The following is a 26,336-nucleotide window of genomic DNA, read 5'->3' as shown; positions in this document are numbered from 1 at the left end:
AAATTGTGCAAACATTTCCTGTTACAGTTTCTTTTTCCCCCAAAGTCTTTAATATTTGAAAACCTTACTTTGAAAAACTAAAGCCAAACAAACTAAAGCTACAAACTCCCTTGGAACTTGGATTAAAAGTATGTGGAATATCTAATCATAAAATTAAGAACCATGTAAATCCCTAAATACCTCTTAATTATTAGTCGAAGAGCAGAACTAAAAGAGAATCTGGATATCTATGCTATTACGTTTCCACCTTGAAATTCTGAAGGGAGAAATGTGTTGTGTCCTCACCTGCTGTGCAGCATCCTGTGCTAGAGAGATGGGACAAATACAACTGGATGATACGATTATTCTCTGTATCACCCAAATTTAATGTTTGCAAGTCATCAAATCCAAGTATTTAAGCACCTGTTTGGCCCTTACCTTATCCTAGGTCTCCCTAGAGAGGAGGAGGGACTAAATATGTGCTGAACTGACTGTCTGCCTCCCATTGTGATTAAAAGGATGTAGCTGCCAGAGTCCATTTTACACTCTGGTTTTAAAACCATTGAGTTCAGTGGAATCACTCTGGATTATAAATGTCATCCTTGGGAGTAGAAAACGACCTTGTGCCCCTTTTCTTTCCACTACAAAGATCCTCTTTCCAGCTTTCCCGTATGGAGCAAGGACAGATTGGCACATGCTACTACTGCACATTTCCCTCCCAATTACCCATTTCCTCTCCTCTGTGCATTTTTGGAACAATGTGTCATGTTCTGAAACCTCACATACCTGAAGCATTTGGAAACACTGAGTTCTGGACACATCTGGTTATTAGATCGAGATGGCTGCCCCTTCTGTGAATAAAACCCTCTCAATTGCCATAGGAAATTCCATCAATTTTTTCCCTTCTATGTAAAAATTTTGCCTCAAATATTTTACTGCTTCACTTGTTAATAAATAAATTTAATAGTAATAATGAAAAACACAGCAGAAGCTTAAATGAAAAATGCTATTTTTAGGACAAGGATCTAAAATCCTCTTCCAGGTGAGAACATATATCACCCACAGCTAAATTCAGTGGTAGAGTTTGCCATCCACTGTGGCAAATGCTCAGTGACAGGCTATGGCCTTTGGGAAACATAACCATCTGCAGATGGAAAGAAATAATGTTTTTCTGTATACTTTTACTGCAAAAATTTGTGTGTGGCCATATGATTGGCAAACACTTTCTTGTAAAGTTATAGTGTGAACAGCTTGAGAAAGCTGTTGTTTGACTTCAGCCTGCTGATGTTTGACATCATACTGGCACACAGAAAGGCTCTTAGTACAAGCCTCATCCCCTCTTCTCAGGAATTAGCAGAATAGTGTCTTTAGAAATGTCTTGATTCTCCTTTGCTTGCTTAGAGTCACATTTTTCCCATGCCAGCAGCGTGTAAATGAGAGGCTGGCTGCAAACTTAAGTGCTGAGTAGCCTTGCTAGGGCTAGCAAACGTATTGAGGCTCATCAATTGTATGCCATTGAATTATCTGTGATCTTAGGCTTCTATCAAGAGGAGTTGTTTCTTCTCTGAATTTTAAACACCTGCTATTTCCACTTTGGATAAAAACCTCAACCAACTCATTAAATGTTATTAGAAAATGATCAAGCATCCACTTATATATAATCTCTTCTGTTAATAATAATATTTTTTGATTCCATTAACAGAATTTACTTTAAAAAAAATTAGGCAGATACTACAACTTATTATAAAAAGAATTACCTTCTTTTTACATCTTGCTCTCTGAAGAAAGTCTCTGTTTATTTTATTAATTCATTACGTAGTAAGCTGGTGATCAGGTAATAATTTGTATGTGCTTTTATTTCTGGTAAATGGGTGAGGAACTGAAGTCCTGTGACAGCAATGACAGCTTTTACTAACTACAAGTCAAAAGGCTAAGGGCATGTCTGAACTAACTTGGATGGTACTGTGTCTGCCTATGGCAAGATGCAAATTCACGGCTGAAATAAATTTAAGGATAGTGATAGAATGAGGAAAACAATCCACAGGAGGGGATGGAAGAGTTGGACTAAAATCTACTACTTCTGTACCTATAGATTATTACAGACTTTAATACTAAGACTTAGCTGAGTTTCTGTCCTGTTGAAGAGAATAGAAATATTTACATGGTTGGTGATTGTACAGTATCAGTATCTTGCTGAATTAGTGTTCAGCATATTTAGGAAAAAAAAGGAATTATTATCACCCTGGAAGTCTATTTACACTTGCTACCTTTTCTCATGGCCTAATGCCCAACAGCTGTACTAACAAGAGACATTATCAGCCCTAATTGTCCTTCACCTCCCCCCCTGCTGGAAGGGACCAATCTGCTGACAGAGGCAGTGTAGTGTTTCATTTTAAAGGGCATTGGTTAGCTAAAACAGTGGGGTTTTGCTAACTTGACTCTTTCAGGCTGAAATTAATTAGGGTGCTTGCCAACCTCCACCCTTTAGGCCAGCTGCTTCTGGGCTCCATGTGTGTTCACATCCCAGAGCACAAAGTAAGTAATATCTGTGGGTCAATAACAAACAAAAATTGAATTTGATAAAGGATATATTTTTTATTAAATATTTTTATTAAAGTAACAACAAATATAAGTGAGTAACACAGTGGCCAAAAAAAAGGCTAGAGTCTATTAAATGTGTTTTTTGTTTCTACACCCCCATGTGAAGTATCATGATAAGACCAGTAAAGTGAGCAAACATGTTAACAGGGAGTGCCAGTAATTTAAGCTCCAACAGCTAGCAAAAAAGAGGGTAAAATCTGATTTATTTATGCATAAATTATTATGTATTGAAATATCTTTATTTATGCATAAAATTAGGCCCTTGCTATATTGTTAAAATGGCAAGACATTGAAAAATACCAGCTGTAGTGAGTTCTCCTGTAACTTGATATTTGTAACTGGTATTGGGGCTTGAAGGAGCTTCCTCAGTTCCACAATGTGGAAGCTGGATTTTGAAAGCAGAGGCCACTTCCTTTTCTGCTAATAGTAAGAATTTTTTCCTGTTCTTTCTTTCTAGTGAAGAGCCTGTTTCTCTCTCGGGTGCATTGACAGATGGGGTGAGTGTGAAGCCATTTTTTCTTTATTTTGCACTTGGCAGTCACTGCAGCACACGGCAGCCAAGGGAGGAATGGGTGGAAGGTGACAGTGCTCGGTGGCCTCCTGGAGAGCTTGGTGGCCACGGCCTCTCATTTACTGTGCCAGAGCAATTTGTAGCTTTTCTTTGTAGCTTTCTCAGTCTTATAAGTTGTTAACCTTTGCATCCCGGACCTGGGTCAGTTTGTGTCTTGAAAGAACTCTTCCAGAAAAGATAACTCTTACCATAAATACTAGGGAAATGTGCTTCAGACGTCTAGGTCTGGGTGTCAAAGCTCAGACCCTTAAACTAGAGTGAGGCTGGAGTGTTCAAAGTTGCGGGGCATTGCTCAGCACTCAGTCGTTGTGACACTTCAAGATGGCCAAGCACCTAAATGTCTCCTGCTCTTAACCTCTCCTATACCACAAACAGAATGACTCACTCATTTGGTCTTAAGTGGAACTTGATAACCAAAAATCAGTTTGTTAAACTGATTATTAAACTGATTCTCCTGAATAGCCTGAAATTTATCTTCATACATTTGCTATGTACATACAAGCTGCTTGAAACTAGTAGTCAGGAAGAAATGGAAAAATCCATAGAATTTAAATCTGGTATTTTCTGTGTTTTATAATTTGGAAGCCTGATCTCTGCAGCTGTGAATAAATTTCTGTAGTATACTTTGGTAGCTTGTCTCTTCACAGGCCAAAAAATAGGTGGTATTCTTTTCCAGTAACCAAAAAGCTTGATCGTTTTGTGGTGCCGCTTCTGCATAACATGGTGTTACCTTCATGCAACACAACATGTGCCTCCAGCAGCAGTGTTCACAGCTGGGGAATTCAGCGACCATTACCAAGTAATGGAGGGAAGGATAGTGCTCAAAGTGGGAAATGTAGCTGCTAAAAGCTCACACAGAGTGGTGAGCTGCGGGAAACTCCAGTCTCCCAAACTTTGTCTCTTAGAACAGGACTGGGAAGCTGCCACGTGTCTGCCTGGAGCAGTGACTCGTGGCTTGGGGTGCATGGTAGGAACACCCTGCGACTGTGGGGTGCAACAGTGCTTTGCTTGCACCAAGTGGACTCTGCCATCCAAGGGCTTGTCAGTGCAGTTTAGCCCCTGTGCTTGTGTCGATAACAGTTTAATTAGTACTGAAAGTGGCATCAGAAAGACTGGCATTGTTCCCCTCTCCTCCTCACAGTGTTGCTCCAGAGCGGGGTAGCTGCGTTGCTGTCAGGGATGAGAGTCTATGTCCCCTCCAAGGGAGGACAATTGAATCCAAATCACCTGTTCCTGCATGAGAACGGTTGAAATTTCACTGTCAGTGGACGCACCTGCCAAAGACACTGTGATTCAGCAAGTGGCTGCTTCTGGAATAGTGCTTTTTAAAATGGTGCTGAATCTCTCATTGACACCAGTCGCAGGTTTCCTGGGATTGAGTAGTCTGGAGAAAATCTGTTCTGTTTCAAGATGAAATGCATTGAGGAAAGCCAGCTAAGGGGAAAATTCAGGTTCTTTATGTGATGTAAACCCTGGTAAAGTTACAATATATACTGCATACACTAGATGGCAATGTAATACCTGCATAAAGAGGTTACCCCCAAATTCAATAAAAAGTGCTTTCAGGTAGGTCTTAGGAGATCTTTCAAAGTAATAGCTTTACCTTAACACTTTTACAGTGAGCAAATATTCTAACAAGGAATAAAACACAGGACCAATTTAGATCAGTAAAAGAGCACTGCATTAGTGTCTTGCTTGTTCTCATTTGTTTAATACTTTTCAGGAGAGTGCATTTATTTATCACAGAGCTTAGTTATCATTTCAGAATGTAAACTCTGTCTACATGTAGTTAAACATGTAGTTTAACCTTTGTTAGGTTTTTCATCTCCTATCCCTGTTTGACCCTAGCTCAAATAGCTTTGAAACATCCTTCCCGTATATTCCCTATAGAATACTTTAGACATTGCAGATGTTCCCTTTTCATTTCCTCTTTTTTCGTCCGATGAACAAAAGCCTGTGTAATAACTTGATAATGTTTCTGGGACAAAAGGAAGCTCTGTTACATATATACCTCAGGTTCACCTCTTTGTCAGACTTTGCTGTGTCTTTCTGGATTTAACCCAGGCGTGGATAAACCTGTGATAGTATTTGGTTTAACATGTACTATTTTGTAGCTTTTCATGTCTTTAGGTGATTGCCTCATTCATGTAGAACCGGTGCTGAATATTCAGTAAGACTTTGTACTACAGGGAGAAGCTTTTTTCCAACTGTTTTGTGGGTTTGTTTGGGTTATTTGTTTAGTTTTCAAATGTTACTATTTATTTGTGTACTATTTAAATAAAATGTAAGGGGGAGAACTGTTCTCCTGATTCTAATTGATTCTTTTGTAGCACTGCTGTCATTAAAAATCGAACAAGGAAATTGTGTTGCAGCAAATATCGTTCATTATTTGAATGATAACAGAAAAAGCTGATATTGCAGTTCTAACACGTTGACCTTTTAATCTAAATTTAGATTCAGTTCATACCCTTTGCAGCTAGCTTTGTTGTGCAATCATGATTAAATGCTTCTTAGTAAAATTCTCAGTGTTACTTTCAGTCAATGAAATACTAGTGGGACACACCACGTGCTTTTCTTCGGTATTTGTGGTGTCTGTGCATGAAGAGCTCAGTAACAGAAGGCAACCATCAGTAATCCCATATCTCAAGAATCAACCATGTCAAAGATTAGTCTATATCCCAAATAGCTGCTCAACTTTGTTTTCCAGATTTTCATTTTCTATCTTCCCATGAATTCTAGTATTTCTCCCCAGAACAGTCCCTCTCTCTTTCTGCTTATTATTTCCATTATATCCACCCATTTGGCTTTTTTAGTTACCTTTTGCTTCCTCCTGTCTCACTGTATAGAATATACAGAGAACAGGGACTTGATATATTGGCTTAAAGGGAAGTAACAGAAATATTTAGGTTTGTTTTTTTAATCCTGTGATGGCATTGTTTGGTATTACTATTTCTTTATACAAATGCTTTGACCCTGTCACACCTTCAATTGTTTGTTTTCTCCACAGAGCAGATGAATGTAAACATACCCATTAAAATACAGAAATGTACGACACTGCATTTCATGCATGACTAATCGTTGTCTTGTATTTATCCTGACTGTACCTGTCATACCATCAAACAATGACTTGGGTTGGAAGGGGCCTTAAAGATCATTTAGTTCCAACCCTCCTGCTATGAGCAGGCACACCTGCCACTGGACTGTTTGCTTAAAGCTATGTTCAACCTGGCCTTGAAAGCTTCCAGGGATGGGGCATCTTCCTTCTTGTTGTCTAATGTGATGGAAGCTCCTGTGCAACGCTTCCTTCCTTAGCCACTTTTCCAGCAAAGACCTGCTCTCAAAGTCAAGGCTGACAATGGACCAATCTTTGAGCAGGGACCTCTAGTACAAACCAGAATGAGTTTGTGTTGTGCTGCAGCATTTCTTGCCTCAGGGTTTTCTTTTAGGGTGAAACAGAAAGCGAAAGTGAAAACTAAATTAATTCATTAATTTATGGAAAATGCCTTCCCTAGATTGGTAGTATGGCCTTAGATAAAAGTCAGTTGAAAATTCTCCATGAAATCCTTTTGGTGCTTTTGATTGCTGAAGGGGCCACAGAATAAATTCCTCGCTTCCTAATGCTGTGCATAGCATTGGGACTCTTTCATTGGAGACATTTTATTACTATCATATTGTCAGCAAGTGAAAAATACTAATTTTTAAAGCCTATTATGCATATGTTAAAAAATATTTGCTTTAACCACAGCTGGTTAAAGAATGTATTTTAGTGTCTGTTTTTCAATTTATGTTTTGATGTGACTCTGACACAAAGTTGTTTGTCCTTTTGGTTTCTGAGAGAGACATTCCTTTGGGGTATAATGTTAACAGCCTTGGGTAAAATAAATCTTCATACCTGCATATAGAGCAGAAGATTACTATATTAATGGGATTAATTTTACACAATTAAGTTTTTTACACAACTGAACAGCAGCCTTGGCTTAAGTGTAGAAAAGCAAGGCAACCTATACAAACTGATGGTTTCACTCTATAATTTTGGACCTATAATCTTAAGTCATCACAATATTCTATATCAGATAAATTTCCTTGCCTTATAAATTACTGCACAGTTTCAGGTGTTGAAAAAGAGCAGAAGCCATCCCATATGTTATTATATTTGAACATATAAAGAAGGTGTATTAGGTAACGACGTAAAGGTCAGTGTGATTGGTTTAGCCTCCAGACACAAATCTTATATATAACTAATTTTCACAGTTCTTACTAGCAAATTCTGCAAAGTGGTTTTCTTAAGGAAAAGGGGAAAAATTGCTTCACTAGTAAACTGATTTGATTCCAGAATTACTGACTTACTGAGATAAAAATGAAAACTTGTATATGTTGCTCTTTGATCAAACATTCTCAAGATAAATATAAATGAAATGCTAAATAACTCTTTTGCAGTGGAATGTCATCCTGTCTCTGTGGCACTTACGGAATCTCATCCCACTTAGTGCTTTACAATTTCCAGCTGAATTATTGTTTTCATTTTGCTGTTATTTACAGTTCTTTATGCGAAACATAATGAATGCAGCGTGATTTGTGTCCTTGTCTTTGTTGTTCAATTAGATAGTTAGACTCTGGTGATGATTGCAGGACCACGTATTTTTTTTCTGTTTAGATTGGATTTACATTGGCCCGTGAAATGTTAGGGTTGGTTGGTGATGTATTTTCCTTCCTTTAAGTTCAAAGCTTTCCCTATAATAGTTTTTATTTAATTATGAGGTCCTATTTCCTAAAATGAATATAGTTATAGAGATAATTCCCATTGCAAAACTTGTGCATCTTTGAGTTACAATACTCAGATTGGACAGCTTTCCCACCTGACTTTGTTTTCCAGAATAAAATGCATTAACTGTGGAGTGAGTTAAAAAACTAATCCTGACCAATTTAGCAAGAAATGCCCACAGTACTTACGGTGCTCTGCAGAGCTCTTAAATTGAGCTGATGCAGCAGCTGACTGAAATTCCTGGAGAGAAAAGCCACATGACTATTACCTTAAGAGCAAGACACGTTCCAAAAAAATCTAAGCAGTAATCATTTTCGTGTTCACATTTCCAATTATTTGACCTGTGTGTTTTGGAAAAAATCCTGCAACCCTTTGTTGAGCAATTGTTTTTTCAAGCATTTGCATTTGCCTTGACGTCTTGGCTTATTCAGGGAGCCTGCTTTGTGAATGAGCTCATCAAAAGCTAAGGTATCTGGAAGCCAGACTGCCATTAAATGTGCCTGAGGATACCACGTGGGCTGTGAAAAAGTATGCGGTTTCTTGAAGCTTTTTCCAAAACGATTCTTCAAAACCCACCTTATTGAGCCAATGGTGGTAATGCTCATGCTCTCAAACCGAAAGAGGCATTCAGGATTATCTTAAAAATCTCACTGAACAATCTTTGATCTTTATGCAGTAAACACTGGAGAGAAAAGGATGAAACAAAACAAACAACAACAACAAAAAAACCCCTCCTGCCCACCAACACAGAGAGAATACCTTTCTTTTTCTTCAGTGTACAAATATATGGCTATTTTCTTCAGTATAAAAATTCTTTAATGTTTCTGTATTTGTACCACATGGATATGTAGAAAAAAAAGTTTATTGAAAGTACATCATGTCTGTGTTGGCTGCTGAATTCCCTCTCCCTCATCCTAAGCAATGGCTGTTTATGCTGCACAAAAAAGGTCAGCTGGTCTCGTTCTGAAGAGGCACAGTCAGCGTGCGTGCTAATTCTGTCAGTGGAAGGAAATCAAAATGCAAAGGCAAAGGAGCAGAGGTGGAAAAAAATAAACAATAAAATATTTAATGTTGCTCAAATTATGATGTGCTGTGGATGTATTAAGTGAAAAGAGCAATTTTATCTTGCCTGCTTGTTTTCTTTTTGCTGTCTAAGAAGCCATATTTTGTGTTTGCTGGTAGCTGAAATATCTGTAGGATTATGAAAAATTTGAGAAAAAGTGGCAGAGATAATTTGAGTATTTGTAAAGCTCTAGGTAATTAAACTAGTTTCAGTCTGGTGAAAAAAGAGTAGTGAGTACTCAAACATTTCTCACTGCATTTCAGAACTGTCTTCTGGTACCTTGTACAGATTCATTGCAATAATTGGATGAGAAAGAAGCATTTGCCACCGCAGCCAACTACTGTTGAGAAATGAAACCAAAATCTGGGGAAGATGAAATGAAGGAGGACACTTGGGAAGGCAGCTCGGGTTTAGGAGGAAGTTTCTGGTGGGTCATAAGGGAGTGTTACTGCAGCTCAAGGAGAAGAAAAAAAAAAGTGTATGTTTAAGTTGGCAATGGATTATTACACGGGAAGGCTAAAGGCTAGGAGATAGTGAGAAGGGAACAGCAGTGATAGTGAGTTTAGCGGTGGAGGAGGTACTAGCTGAGGAGGGAAAATGGAGAGCGGCTTTTCAAGGCAGAGAGAGAACTTGGAAACATAGACCAAGAATCAATTCAAGATGAGTGGCAGCAGTGTTAGCGCAGCTCGGACAAGATGATGAAGGAAGAAAGGGGCAGCCTGTGCTCATTCTTTGTGCTGAGCTCTGCTGGCAAAACTGCCAGGCTGGTTTGGGAAGCAAAGCATGGTACATCGAGGGTTTAGGGATGGGGAGGTGTCAGCTCCTGGTACCCTGCTACCCCAAAGAATGCAGTCACGATTTTAGCTTATAACTTCTGTAATTCTGAAGGTCTGTATGCGGCAGGCAAACTCGGGAAGAAGCCAGGGTGGCAAAGCCCCTCAGGCAGCAAAGTGCAGAGCCGCCTAACTCAAGCAAAGACATCTTCAGTCAGGTCTTGTTTGCACTTCAGCTGGTTTCTGATGCTGCTCGAGGCTGTATGCTGCTGAACCTGAGTGGCATAAGGCAAAAAAGTGGAAAATCTCCCATTCAGAGTGCAGAGAGAGCGTTTACAGGAAGCGGTTAATGGGAGAGCAAGGTCTGGTGATTAAAAAGCTTGCTGCAGCCTCCTGTCTTTGATCTTACCACGGTGCTTGTCCCATCGATCATTCCAATTTATTGCCCTATCTATGCACATTTGCTCTTTGTGGGACTATTTACACAGTCCATCCTCATCAGATTATCAGGTGATTTACTCCCTGTCTACATAAAACCGATTCACAATGGGTGATCCCATTGATGTGCAAGTGGGTTTTATACAATTCAGTTGACACTGAAGTAATTGCACTGCCATAAACTCACAGGTTTATAGTGTGTGTATGTGCACAAATGTGGATTAAGGGGTTGGCAGATATCAATTAGACTGATGTTGATTGCTGTACAGAACAAACTTTTAAAATAGAAGGAAACTTAGATAAGAAATATTCCAAGTATTATTTTGCAGCATGGTGACCCAGATTAAAACCTACCCTGAAGCAGATCATTGCATGGTTTAAAAACATCTAAATCTGAATCTTTTTGAGTTGTTAAAAAAGAAAAGGGGAGGGAGCAGGGAATAAAAAGCTAAGAAAGCTGTTTAACATTTGAAGTACTGACTTTCTCCCAACTTATAAATAGGGGGAAAAACACCTAAAAATATATTCTTTTTCTATAAAGGAATTATTTGAATGAAACAGCACAGTAAAAACATGGTTCCTACTCTCTGTACCCATAAAATAACTTGAATACTGCTAACATACTTCTAAATTTCCCAAGAGCTTAAACTACTATTCAATTTTAAGCATATTGGTTACTGAAAAGAATCAAGGCCTAAGAGAGGACTGAAAAGAGGAATTGCTGATAGAAATAAGATGAGAAAATAAAAAAAAAACAACCCACAGACCAACCCATGTAGTCACCTCCGGGCATCTGCAGTGAATTTTGCCCCAGTCTGGACTTTGAGGAATGAATAGCAGCTCTGGAGGCCAGAGAGTGGTGATGGGAATCACTGTGGAAGCAGTAGTATCTCTTTTGTCTCTCTAGTGTGTTTGTGCTGCTCAGGAGAAAATTTTATTTTCTGTGATTGAGGGAGGTGCTTCTATACTTTGTGTTTATATCTATCTGGAAGTTGAAAAGAATCTCCCGACCTGATTTTCTGTTTATATGGATAATGCTGTTTAAACCTTGGGCTCTGGTTCAAGTGTTTTAAAGCTACTTTGATTCTTTTAATCTTGAGTCTTATCTTCAAAAGAAGGAGAAATAATGATTAAAAACAAATTATAGTACACTGAAAGCAGCAAGATTGGAGGGTGATTTCTTTGACAGAAGGGCTCAGGTTACTTTAGCAGACACCCCAGCAACCTGGTGCTGATGTTGGGTTGGACTAATCTGATTGATTCTGTATTTAGGAATTAATGATAAAGATGTATAAATCAGCTCCAATGGTACTATTATGAAATATTCTCTGTCATTACCTCCCTTAGGCACTGTCCTGACTGCTTAAAAAAGCAGGGAGTGAGCTACAGGCATTTAACAGTTGCACTCTGAACTGCGTGTGTTTACCTAGATTTTGAATGAAAGTACAATATTTTGCTCTTTACTTAGTACTGTAGCTGCTCATTTTTTTCCCCAGAAAAATATGAGAGGGTAAAAAACCAGCATCTTAGAAACTACCAGGGGTAGAAGCTTGGCTTTCACAGAGCAGTTTCCAGTAGGAGAAAATAAATTTTCTGATAATGGCATTGCACTTTGTTTCTGTAGACAGCGAATTCAAAGACCACTTAGAGTAAATATCTAGCCATACAATATATCTCTTGGGGTAGACATTAATTTGATTCCTGAATGATGTATCACTCTAATAAAGTCAAAGTCAGACAGAACTGAATAAAGGATGTCCTTCACCTGCTGCTTGGCCTGTCGCACATGTTGGAGATCAAGTAGTGGATTACATTCACACAGCTAGAGAAAGGTCTTAACAAATGAGAGAATATGCTAAAGAGACTGGGCAATAGGTCTTGCTTCAATAAGAAACCAGCTGTTCCCAAAGTGCTATTTTTTTTTGTCCCTTCCCCCCATGAATAAGCTGTATTTGAAACTGTTGACCCGAGTGATCATTCCCAAATGATCGTCTTTGCCTCCCCTCTGCTTAGTCACTATTATTCTAAAGCTGAGGCTCTGTGCTTTCCTAAGACTGTTCCACTTGTTCTGCTTGTCTCAATAGGTGTTTTTAGAAGACATGTGTTTAATTAAGCTCTAGAGGAGCTAAACTAAAAATTCCAGGAAGGGATTTAACACAAAGAATGAAGAACTGCTAAAGTTTAAATGTTGAAACATTTTGGCAGAAGTAATAAAGTATGTTCATTACATTTGCTAGGAAGGGGAGACTGGAATTCCACACGCTGAACAATTGCAAAGGTTTAACACTTGGGTATAAGAACATTTTAGAAATAAATGTATAGGGTGGTGATTTTCCAAGTGGGACTGAAAGTTAAATTAAAATCAGATCAAGATGCATGAAAAGGTATTGCATACCATTTTACATGGGTGTTCTGTGATACACTGACATTATTTTGGCAATATGAAAAGTAGCACTTTTATAAGTGAGTTCACACTGCCCTAGTAATTTCAGCCACAGAGCTACAACAACATAACTGGTGAAGAAAGATGAATGTGATTGATTGGATAGAGTGCATGGATTAATAAGTGTCAGAGCAGAGAAAAAATGTGCAATGAAGAGAAATGGGGCATGGGAGGAGAAGGAAAACAGGTGTTGTGGCTTACTAGAAAGTTTATGGAATTTGGCACAGAGTATTATCCCATATTTAGTGAAGCTGATGGCAAAGCTCCCATTAACTTTAATCATGCAGAATCCAGACATTTCCCAGGGTATCCAGAAAAAAAAAAAAAAGAAAAAAAGATTGTGGAGGGGTAAAATAATAATGAAAATATGGGAACTTGGACAACAGCAACAATGAACAATACAAGCTTGTCAGGAGCTGGCCAACAGGAAGCAGTGATATATTAATAATAATCTTATTCTATCTTATTGACCAACTGAATGCAACTACAAATGGAGGTAGAACTGCTTTAAAGAATTCCTGTTGTGTCCTCTGCACCAATCTAAAAAAAAGTCCAAATTTTACCTCTTGTGAGTTACCATGGCTCAGAGCAGTATGTCTGTTACTTGTCAGTTGACTGTGATGGTTGAGAAAACTCTCAGTTATTCCGTGTAGATGCTTCCAGCAATGATGAATGTGAGACAGTAGTCACTTCTTCCTCCTCAGGGAAGAATAGCTCATGAGACAGATGCACACTCTGATTTTTTTCTCTTCAGCCTATTTGTGTCCTCAAATTTAGTTAATACACTTTCCTCTAAAGATGGTCTTTTAAAGCTCTTTAGAAGGACATCTAAAGAGAATTTGTGGAGTTTACTACAGCATATCTATTTTGAGTGCTACCATTTCAGTAGGAGAATAACTTCAGTTTTCATGCTCAAACCACAGTTCTCTGTCTGCTCATGGAGTCTATCTTAAGCTGTTCAATTTGCCACATATTGGTGAATAGGTCTTCAAGATAGTTTCAGCCTCTGAGGTATGTTTGAGATAAGTGTCTGTAAATAAGCTATGTACATTATGCAGAAGGGAGGAAATATCAAAAACAGGTTCAAAAGGAGCCAACCTGATTGGTACTTGAATTATCACTCTAGTTTTTTTTAGTAGAAAAATCTGGATCACAATAAAAATGGAAATAAAAAGTGTTCTGATTTGGAGGTTATGAAACAAGTTGCTAGATGTCATCTTGAGATATGGGACTACTTAAATGAAGGCTTTATTATAGTGAAGGGAGTGGTGTGGTCTTTATTGTTATTATGTAGTATAATCATATTTGTGGTATATACCATTTTCTTTATTGGATTGTATGATTCTGGATTCAGTGATCTATGGTCAGAAAAGGTCTTGGATTAGCTTACTTCTGAAATTCAACTGTCCATAGTCACAATACTATGAACTGTTTATAATTATATTTAAGAAGTGCTTGGACATAGGAAACAAGAATTTTTTACTGAATGGATTTTTAATTCTGAGCAGCAGCTCCCAGGGTTATTTTCATGGGCTGCAGCTAACAGTCTGGATTTTGAATAAGGGCCTTATAATAAAAATAATTTGTGCCATAGTAACTTTTTGTTCCGAGTCCATTACAGGTTGTTTGTATGCAAGGGAGAATCCAGCACCATTACTGAATAAATCATTGAGAGGGACTAATGCAGCTGAGTTTTCTAACAATTATTTCAGGCAATGTAACTTTCTGTCTCTGGCACCTGGTTTTGCTCTCCATCAGAGCAGTCAGATGCCAGGCCTAGTCAGTAAATCCTGTTTCAGAATACATGTGGGAAGAACTTTCCTGTGCAGTTACTGTCACAGCTAGACACTGCTGTCTGGGATGGCATCAACAGCCCTGGCCTCCCTCTTTTTAGTCAGAGAGATGGCCACTGGGCTGTCTTGACTGGCTGTTCTTGGTTTGCAGGTCATGCATCAGGCAGAATATCTGTTATCTCTGTTAGCAGCCCTGGGAGGGAATTGGTGGCTGCAGCAGCTGTGGTAAGCAGCAGGTTCTGCTGACGTCCACCACAACTGAAAAGTTCATGTACAAACACCATAACAAGAATTTGAAGGTTGCAGTTATGGCAACCTCGGCTTTCCAGTAGCATTTCAGTAGAGACTGTTGAGTGTTAATTATGATTTATTTTTTTCTTAGAGCTTTCAGTGTAGTAAGATGACTTGAGCCAGCTTGAGGAGCAAGAAAACTGCAGTATTAATCATTATACAAGTGCATATATTTTGCATTAATATGTGTTCAGGATCAACGATTATATATGCTTGTCTAATTATAATAGTTACTATCCAGTTATTTCTCTGCGTCTCGAGAACTGGTACCTTTTGGCTTAGGTGTTGAAAGTCAAAATTCTCCAGTTACCATGGCCTTTAAAATGGGTTAATTGCATATGCTTCTGTCTTGGTCTCTCCTTGGCTTTTACATGCCCATCCACATAAATTCTTTATGTTAAATGCTCATTATTAGGCATAGATTTTATAGGCTCTTTTCATATAGGGAGATGATGTATTTATGCAACAAAGGAGCAATGAAAAGCAAAGGATGTAAGCAGCTGCCCACATGAAGCTTGTTGAAGTTGTATTTGCAAAGAGGATGACAAGCTCTGGGAATGGGAGGATCTGCTGGTAGCCAAGCAGAGCACTGAGTTTGTGAGAAAGTGGGCACTGGAGTAGAGTGATATCCTGAAGAGCAAACTTGTTAACAGAGATGATTATTTTTACATTAATGAAAGTCTTATTTGGTGCTATTCTATTAATTTCTCAGAACTTTTCTCTTTTTCCAATTCAATATGAACAACATAGGTCTACAATTTAGATAGATACTTCTGTCTTTAAATGTCCTTAAATGTTACGTTCCTGTCTGTTACGTTTGTTAAGAACTTGACTTCATTAATGCTGACAGAGACTTGAGCTAGCTGAGTGTATGCCAGAACTGACAAGAGATGGATCATGAACTTTCCTGGGATTTGAATGAGACCTAAATCATGGATCATAAAGGCATGGATCTTATTGTCAGTGTCTGAGATTGTATGTCTGGATGTCTGATTATAAAGCTGACTGTCCTCAGCATATTCTATGGTCTAGCACTGGAAAGCTCAACATGAAGAATAAGACAGTTGCAGAATTCTGCAAAATCCAATCAAGTATGGATTATGAGTTTAATTCCATGTTCCATTTTAACTGTGTCTGATTTAAATACGTACGTCTGTAGCACTTAACTTATGAAAGTTTCTGTGATGAAATATCATTAATCTGCAGCACCCAGAATAGGTATGTGAATATAGGTTTTAATTTAGTGCTGGGAGGAAAAGTCTTTTGAATGTAGTGGAGCAGTGACTTTCATGGGATTTTAAATAACGCTTTCAAGTATTTCTGAATAACTTACTGACAAAATTGATAAAAAAGCTTCAGAAAGTTTGTCTCATTCTAAAATGTCACATGGATATTGATGTCTACACATATGGAACCAAAGTAGTTTTCTCTCTCTCTAGTAAATAAAAAGGTTAAACACTGACATAACACTCTTTTAAAAATGGCTTAATAAAGATGCTTCTGACATAAAGCATGTAAGTGATTTGGGGCAGTGTACTATCTTCCCTTGCTCATTAACACATTTGAAAATGTGCTGATGGCAGGTGTAACAATCTGCTATTTACGAAGTGCTGCTCAAACACTGTCTTGTCTCTACTTCTCTATTTCTGAGCAAATGTGCTGTTCCTTCTCTGCTTGCCTCAGACCTCATTTAGCTGATCATAGTTGAAAAACAGCATCCAATAGCCTAAAATGGCATTAAAGGGTGATACCTGTTGCTCTGAAGTGGCAGTAATTGTACCTTGTACATGCCAGGGCAAACTTGTTCATCAACCTCAAATTCAGGGAACTATTTAAATCTTTGGTATGAATGTCTATAATCGAAAAACATTTTTGTTTTATGTTACCTACAATGCCTCGTTTCATCCTGTTGTAAGGATAAACATGTAACATCTGCATTCAGGGAATTATTTAATGAAATTGCAGGTTGTTCCGTGTGGAATTACCAGTGTTCATATAGAAATGTTAAATATGGGTCCCTGTGTGTTGTAATTGTGCTCAACTCTGAGCTCTTTTTCTTTTGCTGTACAACTATCTGCTAGCAAATGATAGGTTTAAAAACATGTTAGAATTATGATTCCTAAAGTCTTCAGTTTAGATATAGGATCTTTTATTCTAGGAGAAGCCAGTATAGCAGAAAATGCAGTCTTCAAGGGAGTGAAATACACAAGTCACCAAAAAGCAGAAGGGTGAAAGTAATATTATTCTAATCTCAGTATTAAGTACATAAAGAACCAATCTACTGAACCTGAATGACTTGCCTCAATGTAATGCAAATTTCTTTGCAATAAAGCCAAGAAGATAATTTTGATTTCCCTAATGCTTAACCCCACCCTTCCTTCACAATATTCATTATTTTAAAGCAATCCCTAAATCCTGTTCGTATCAAGTGAGAACAAAAGAAATCTTTGCCTCTTGACAGGGACGTGCTATTAGTTTGCAAAGAATGCCCAAAGGCTTGACAGTATAAATCCTGCAATACCTGGTAGCATATTGATGTGTTCCTTGCCCCCAGGGTCTTTGATACAGGGATTAAAGTTGGGGTTTTTTTAATTCTTCTTTTACCTACATGTAGAATGCTATCTATATGTTAAAATGTTCAATCTGCTTACTCATTATTGGCAAGAGAAACTTCTTCTGGCACATCTCCATCCCTAAATCTGCTGCACATAGCTCTTCTAACGTTTCCTTTTTCCTCCAGTCACTCTTTGTCCTCTACAGAGCAGATCAGTGCACAGGGAAATCTCATCTCAGCTCCAGTACAACTTGGCTCCTGTGGTGTTTCAGTACTTTATTCTGGCCATCTGTGTCTTACTGCTTTAGCAAGTTTCCTCTTAGTATTGTCATTAAGCATTTTCTGCACGCAGACTTTGCACTTGGAAATGAGCAATGTTGTGTTAATCTAATTCTAGTGAATCAGCTAGACTGTGTAAATTTGCAGGGACATGTTGTTAGGACCAAAATACATATTCCCCCCCCAATATTTCCCATTTTCCTTTCTTTTTTTCTTCTTGCTACTAATATCCTAGTCACTTTCTATCCAGATATCTGTCCTACTGCCCATTACTAGTTACTTTTCTCTGAAAAGAAACCCTGCCTTCCTCAGGAATATAGTGCCTCTTTATAATTGAAAATTGTTCGTCAGGCCTTCTTGATGTGAAGGCATGATGCAAAGACATTTAGGCAGAAGGAAAGGTTCACAAAGCAGTTCAATTTTTGGTGTTGATCTTGGTTTTCTGTCACCTGCTGAATATTATATACATAATGTCCAGTGATGTAAGAATATAAATGTGCTCTTGAAGAAGATAAGGGAGTTTCTTTTCTAGAGACTTTTCTACTGCCATTCTGCAAAGGTGTGCTGTTTTTCTCATTAGAGATCTTTTAAACAAAACACAAAAGCAACACAAACTGAAGGAAAAGCCAGCAATATATTCTCTATTTAAAAAAAAAGGAGAGCCACGTTTCATCTTTCTAATTAATAGTGAGTAACAATCACATCTGTTAGTGATGGGATGCCTGTTTCATTAGCTATTCTTCACAGCAAACAGATGCTTCCTACCATAAAACATTTAACATCTAAATAGATGATGAAAAATGAGCAGATATGGTAGTCAGAAAACACAAAAACTTTTTGAGCAGCTGTAAAAGTGGAGAAAGATGAAGTGCATAGTTCAGTAAAGACAACTGACAGCTTCTGCACAGACTGAAGTATCAACTGGATCAGGCTGACAAGTGCAACTGATAACAGAGGGCTTTTGGGCACAGTACCTTTACGTTTGCAGTGCTAGAGGGTCCTGGAACTTGCTCCAAATGCAAAATACACCCACTTCTGGAAAGCCAATGTTCCATTTTCATATTATACAAAATGTTTTCCTCTGTTTATTGCCTTTGAGGGGGCCTTAACAATTCAGGAACCATAAATCCATCTCTTTTTGAGCTTGTGAAGCCTGGTTCAAGGAAAAGCACCATAATGAATGGGTTCAGACATTTTTTTTCCCCTTGGCTCTGGAGCACACTGTATTTTGCAGGATGACTGCAGAAAAGCAGAGCAAGTGGCCCACTGCCACTTGCTGCAAGGACAGGTGGAGTCATCCCAGAGATGATCATGATGGTTGCTGTCGTAGAGTCCTGCTGTTACATGGGTGTTCCCAGCAGCTGGCTGGGCTGCCAGCTGTAGTTTTGTGTCTGTTTATCACTAATACAGTTCCAGATGCTTGTTTCATGGTTACTTAAGAAAAAAGGTTTTGTTGCTATCTGTTGTCTTTTCTTGTCTTACTGACAGCTTTCCACTGCTCAGTTGTATGGATAGGTTTGTCAGCTGCACACTTTTTATTTGTACACATTTCTTGCAGACACATGTTAATTCAAGCTAAATGTTCACTGCGAGTTTTTGACTGCTGGTGGTGCACAGATACGGCTCATTTATTATTACCTTTTTGTAGCTGGTGATGACAAAGACCTCTTTAGTAGGCAGCAAATAAGTCTTAGCCTTATTTAGTATCTCCAACATGTAATAGGCTATACAGTCCTACTGAGTAGAAAAATTACGTGCTTAACAAAAATAAAGGGAAAGAAATGGCATCATGAGAAGGCTGTTCATAATGACCTGCATGAGATTTGCACAGCAGTGTTTTAATCTGAACAAGACTGTCCCTAATAAAATAAAAAATCCTCTTGGATGAGTGGAAGAATCCTCCCTGATCCCACTACATGTTGTATGAGGACTTTTGTAGATGAAACTTCTTTATAAAGTTGTACCTTGAACATTCTTTGAATCTCCCAGAATAAGAATTGAATTTTTTTTTTAATTATTATTTTTCATGTTGGATGAATTTGCCTTTTTTTTTTTTTTTTTTTTTTACTCTAAGGTTGAATGTAAGTGTCAGAAAACTAAATTTGTGGTAATGGGTGCTCCACAGCAGCTGAAAGTCCTTGGGTGAAGGACTCCAACTGCTGGCTTGTGCTGTGGTCTGGCACCTGTGAGCCAAGTGTGGTGAGAGCCTTGGATAATGAGAGAGGTTGATGAATGTAGGATAGTTTGACAGCTTTTTTTTTTCTCATAACAGCACAGCAGTTCTGAAAATATACAAATGCATTCTAAATGTTTGGCTCAGGTTGTCAGATTTATTATTCTTTTTGGTTATTGCAGATGGCAAACTCTTTTTAATCTTGCTTTTTAATGTTCTGTACATTTGTTTGTAAATTCCTTTACTTTAGGAACATCTGTATTTTGTTTTCCCAAGTATTATTAAAGTTGCATCAGATTTGCTCTCAGAGTATCATTATGTGCAGCAGTGCCACTAGATTAAAGAGATTATCGTGATTATAAACTACCCATACATTCAGTTCTGTGCCAGTCTGTGAGCTGGCTGAGTGGATCTGATTTGAAGCACGGCTGTTTTCTACAATATGCAGATGATTAAGGCCTATAATTAACTAATGATTTATGCAGCAATTTGACAAAATCTCTTTGCTCTCATTGTCTGCTCCTGACAGAAACGTTTCTTTAGCTACAGAGAAATTTCCTCTCCTGTCTCCTCTAAACCTCATCCTTTAATTTATAAAGGAACTTAGCATTCCTCTTTGTAGTGGTGGAGATGGCTGTGCAAACTTCACAGCTTAGCATGGAGCTTGAGGGGAAACACAAACTTTAAAAACCACTAGGTCAAAGAAGAGCTTTTTGCAGCTATCCTCCAAGCGCAGCCAGCAGCAGTGGCAGCCAGCCATCCTCTGCAATGGGTAAAGCTATAAACATGGCTTTTGAGAGCAGAACAACCCATCATTTCTGAAGTAACTGTACGTGTAACATCTCCTTTAAGTGACAACCTGAAACAATAATAGTGTTTAGGAACAATGCCTTGATGAGGGTAAGTGATGCTGGAACAAGGGGACCGTAGCCGCCCTTGACTTTCTGACAGCCTGGGAGCCAGTGAGGAAGTGCAGATGGAGCCAGTCTGCATCAGCCTCTTCACACTCAGTTCTTTTTCATTTCAAACGGCAGGAAAATACTGAACAGTGCCAAAGTCCAAATGAGCCATTCCGCATACAATAGGAAAAATCATAGAACACTGAAGACCACCTTAGATGTGAGTTCAAAAGAAAAATGTATATACACATCTTGCATGTATTGCTGATCTTCTTCCTTTAAATCCCCACCATGAATTTTCCAGGAAAACGTGACAAACAACAAAGAGAGAGTTCTCTGATTTATGTTCTATTCTAGAATGGAAGAAGAGAATTTTGGAAAATATTCAGCTTGTTGTTTAAAAATATGGGGGCGCATCTCAGGGAATTTAGAGCCCTACCAGTCTCATATTTTAATCAGTGGCAAACTTCCAAGTGGCTTCAGAGAAAGATTCAGCATTGAGAAAACAGACTATAAGCATATTTTTTAGCTTATTCTGTCCACCTCCCCTTTTAAATGACTGAAAACATAAACCACATTTTTATGCAAATTATTCTCACTGGTATATGTGAAATGCATCCAGTGGTGTTGTAACTACTTTGACAATACCAGGAGTTACAGTACCCAACCCCCCTAAGTTATAATAACTATGAGGAACAACTTTCAACCATTAGAAGTAAAAAAGAAAGCTTGTATCTTCAGTTAGAGGAAAGGCCTGGAAGAAAAACTGATTATGGTGAAACAGTTTAAAGGGCAAAAAAACCGAGGTTAAAACCAAACACCATCTGTGCGAATGGAAAATACCTGAAGAATATCCAGTTTTCTTGCGGCAAATACATTTTTTTAAAATCCAAGGAGATGTTTTCAGTGGCTTTGAATTCAGGCTTTAAACTGGATTGAAATGGTTATGCCAGAATGCCTATAGCAGTAAAGGTCTAAAATTAAGTTTTTGCAAGTTGGCGGCATGCTGTGTGTGAGGAAGTAAGGGGGAAGTCAACAAATCAGAAGGTTGTATTTTTCCTGTATGTTGAATTATATTTTATATTTTAGTCTTCAGACTGTTTTGTCATACCTTTGTTCTCCCTTAGCATTGGCTGAAAAGATATTCATCATTCTTAACAGTTGGGCAAAAACTGAATTCCATCTGTTTCTTCCTCAGTAAGTAACAGGAATGAAGGTCTTAACAAAGAACTCCCCCTTCTAAACACCACATCAATGCTATTTGTGGTTTTATGTCTGAAGTTCTAGTGTAATTTATTTGGGCAAAGAAAAACTGCTTTCCTATGCAGAAGTCCATATGATCAGACAGCAGTGACAGCTGATCATCCAATCTGGTAAAAAAACACAGCCATTTCTGCTGTGTAACAGCTTTGGGATTTTTTACTGGTGCATCAAGGCAATTTTAGTAGGATAATAGTTTTATGTGGAAAGTTGTATGAATGAGAATTCCAGATCTCTCTGATGAGCAGTTTGTGACACAGTCATCCAGAAATCTCTATAGGTTTATTAAAATGTTTCTCATTCTTTCATAGATTAGACTCTTTCAGGTTTTTCTATACAGCCTTTTTTTTTTTTTTTTTTAATTATTATTTTGTTTTACATTGTGCTTACTCAAATCTGCAAGACAAGTAAAAAATAATGTTTTCTGCAAGGACCTAAATGTTAGCATTTGGATGTTGAAGCCCATCTGTTATTACAAACTTGGGTGTATCATTTGGGTGATACACAAAATAAACTCAGAGAAACTCAGTTGTAGGCATTTAATACCCACAGCTCTAGTGACCCCTGGGGCTGGGGAAGTGGAAGATCTGGTGTGTATCAGAGTAAAGACAAAGGAAATGGGAAGTGGATATTGTACTAAAATATTTTTGTCTGTCTGATATAACTGGAGAGAATGTGAGCTGAATCTTAAATGACGTTGCATTTCAGCCACCTTACATCTGCTTATTCTCCCAAGTTATTGAAGCTTATTCCCTGACTTACGAAAAAATTGGAATGAATTCCCTGACAGTTGGTTCTGAGTGGTTCTAGGAATGGATGTACAGTCCATAAGTATCTGAAAGCAAGCACTGACTGCCCCTTTTGACACAGAACCCACCAGTGCAGTTCTTGTATCCCAGTCATTCCCCAATCATTGCCAGAGATACACAGCTATATCCAGGAGCAAATAACTGTGCTGCTAGAGGAGATGTTTGTCATTACCACGGATAAAACAGAAACTTGAGCTGAATATAGTTGTTCCTGACTAAAGGAACTAAAAGGTGGAGTCCAAGAGCTCTGCACTATGCTGGTTTATTCTTTTCCTGAGAAAATAATGGGTTGGAAACAATCACGTATTAATCGTTTTCATCATACTTCCTTTCCATGTCCCTCTTATATGTCCTTTCTGCCTAGTTTATGACTTCACATGCAATTACAGTCTCCAAGTGCAGGTCACCATGTTCAAAATGTTACACCCGTTTCTGGCAACATCCTCATAAATAGCCTGGAGCTTATGCTTCCTGTATCATCCCCTTCTCTTAGGAACAGAGGCTGTTACTGCTGATAACAGATCAGCTCCTTGGTGATTCACTGGAATTAAAAGCCAGTACAACCTGAAACATTCCTATCTCCCCTTGCCTTATGAGCTGATACTGTGTCCTTGCTCAGGACTTCCTAGAATGGTGTGGTCACCACCTCCTGATGCTCTTTGGCATGAGCAAAGTCTTCAATGCCCTTGGGTAAAATGACTTTACTTTTTGGAACAGAATTTTATTTTCTACATCAGTGGTTTTCACCGATTCCATGGAAACTACTTGCAAGACCTTGTCTATTTTTCACTTGCATTTAGGGGCTATTTGCCATTCAGAATTGGGATTATTTTTGCATTCAGATGCATTTTTTCTGTGTGACTGTGCATTAAAAAAATAAATTAATAAACTGACCTCTAAAAGTCAGAGAGGTGATCAAAAAATAGACTCTTCTCAAGACTTAGATCCTCTGCTGCAGTCTGCTACTTGGATAAATTGCTTTGGAGATCAAGAGTAGTGAAGGAAAGTGCTGTATTTAGAACATTTGAAGCTCATGGAACATGAAGGGCTCATTGACTGAGCTAGCAAATGCTTTTTCATTTATGTCAGTTCTGCACAGTGTGTTTTTGGATCCTTCACAGTTGGAACTGGGTATTACAACAAAAATTTCTTTTAACTTTTTTCACAATCTCTCACATTCAGGGCAAGCAACCTTTTAAAGCCACTTTTGTTACAACAAGAACTTAATAGTGCAAAACAACCCAAATTTCAGCCTAAAGCATATTGCAGGTCTGTTTTTCTCCTATAAAGCTGTATTGTTTAAAACTATGCCCTACTTGCACAAAGAAAAAAAGAAAAGCAAAAAGACCTGAATGACCAACTATGAGTTTGATCTTGAAAAGGTACAAAAGACAAAAAACCCTAACAAAAGTATAATCAGAAAATTATTTTAATACTGTGCTTAAAAACATCCTTTAAGTGCCTCTCCCTTTAGAGCCAACCTAGATATTAATTTTGAGAATCTACTGTATCATTAATTGTGATTTTCAAGTAGAACTGGTACAATATCCCTGCATTTCTCAGTTGATTTAATTGAATGATCAGCCTCACCTTCTGAAATCCAAGGATCACTTCACAGCATGTTGCCAGGATGGTTTCTATTTAAAACTCTCTCTCTGTATATATATATATGTATATGTGTATTTTAAAGCAAATTAGACTGAAAAGTAAAACTTCAGTGAAGGCAATGTTTGAAAGGTCTGGACTAGATGTTCTGGAATTGTTTGTAGTACATATTTTTTGTAGCTGATTTGTCCGGGTTTTTCTCCCATTCTCAAAAGCACATTTGAGTAATTGTCTGCCTACTCTGGACTTGTAAAAGTATATATTGCAAACTCCAGGAGAAACAGGTTGAATCTGAAATTGTGTAGCTTTTAAATCAAAAATGTCTTATCATCACTAAATTTGCTGTGTCTAAGAAAATATCTGTGCCTGAGATGCAAAGTCACTCTTTGCTATCTCTTCCCATGTCTTTTGGATTTGATTTTATTTAAAGTTGTCTGCGGAATGGAAAAAAATCAAAACCAAAACAGCCCAGGAAACTCAGCAATGAAGTAATTGAGTTTGTTGGTGACTACTATCACATTCTCAGTGTTTTGCTGATTAATTAAAAGATCTCAGTGTGTTCAATGACACAATAAATTTAGACAATCTAGGAATGACTTTCTGAGTAGGATATGCTAATGTCAGGGTTATTTTCTACCTTTCTGTAATAGTGATCCTATGTGCTGCATTATTTTTAGAATGTAGTCTGTTGATAAAAAGCTCACTAAGTAAGGATGGCCTTTAAAGAAGCCAGGATGATTCTTTTCCCCTCACATAACAGACTGCCTGCCCTAATTCAAAGCAGGCATTCCTGCCCCTTTAATATCAAGGGTGCTATTTCACAAGCAGAGAAGTCACTATCTGACTCAATACCATAATTTTTGACTTCCTACTGATTATAGGAAACATTACATGTATGTCTTTGTAGGGTATTTTCCCACTGTTTTCTTTGTCCAAATGGTTTTTTGTTCTTTTCTGACAAGAAAGCTGATTTCCCTACACTGGTGCTTCTGGGATAGGGAATAATAAAGCCTGGAGTGCCCTCTCTTCACTTAATTTAAAAGTAAGCTTTAAAGAAACAAAAATAACCAGGAGGCTTTCTGCGGTGCATTAGTGACACTACTTGCTTGTTTATTTAATGTCTGTTTAAATACCTTCTCTGATAACCTGCAGTGGGAGGTATTTGAAGCCCTACCTCAACATCTGTCAAGCTGCCTAGTGGGACAATGCAACGTTTTTCCTTCCTCTGTACAGAGAGGAAGAGGAGTGGAAGTGTCTGGCTGTTGGGAAGAGCTCCTAGTCCATGGGCTGTCAGACCAGCAGGGTGGGGCAGGCAGGAGGAGCTGGCACAGCCCACGGTTGCACTGTAAATCACGGCAGGAGGAATCTGGTGTGTGGCTGCTGGGGTGAAATAGGCTCTGTGGAGCAGCCCTGCAGCTGCCTAGTAACTAAGGAGAGTAAGACAGGAAGATGACTTGGCAATTGCCATTCAGTCTGATCCTGAAAGAATCTATTTGTGCAAGTTAGTTAGTTCAAGCTCTCCACAAGATGCATGAGCATTTAGCACCTTAACCTGTCAGGACCAAAAATGGGAAGAAAAGGGAAATGATTGCTCCTTATGACTGCCAAATCTCTTTATTTGTACAAATCTGGCACTTAATAAATAGCAGGTTATGTCCTTGTAACTGTTAATAAACTATAAACATTCATTTAAATGTTTTCTAATCTACATGTGATGATTAGTTGTTGGTTTGTGGTTTTTGTTTTTCTTTTAAAAATGTAACACATTCATTTGTTAAAATCTTGATGGAAGTAGAGAACTGTTTATGCTTATGTCCCATGGGAAATTGGCCCATCAATTTTCAGCTCCTATAAAAGGATAGAGGAGAGTTCCCAAGGACTAGACTTGAGCAGATTGTGGCAGTCCATCCCATCCTACTTAATGTAGTTCAGATGTAGGAGTTTCCACCTACTCTTAAAGATGATTAGCTTCTAGTGATTTTCCATCACTAGCATAATTTTTAATGCTGTGCAAGGTCTGTCTGCAGTCAAACGGTTCTGGTG

General features: G+C 38.2%; 1 long non-coding RNA gene across 1 annotated transcript; it reads left to right on the top strand.

The window, feature by feature from the left end:
- The first annotated feature begins 2,202 nt into the window (after positions 1-2,202).
- On the top strand, positions 2,203-25,596 carry LOC136359945 (uncharacterized). Its single transcript, XR_010743385.1, has 3 exons — positions 2,203-2,514; positions 3,038-3,077; positions 25,527-25,596. It is a non-coding gene; the product is annotated as an uncharacterized lncRNA (long non-coding RNA).
- The last annotated feature ends 740 nt before the right edge of the window (positions 25,597-26,336 follow it).

The sequence above is a fragment of the Sylvia atricapilla genome, chromosome 4, assembly GCF_009819655.1.
Source record: "Sylvia atricapilla isolate bSylAtr1 chromosome 4, bSylAtr1.pri, whole genome shotgun sequence".
In the NCBI taxonomy this organism is placed as follows: domain Eukaryota; kingdom Metazoa; phylum Chordata; class Aves; order Passeriformes; family Sylviidae; genus Sylvia; species Sylvia atricapilla.
The sequence above is the reverse complement of the archived record's forward strand: the minus strand, read 5'-3'. Positions and strand labels throughout refer to the sequence as shown.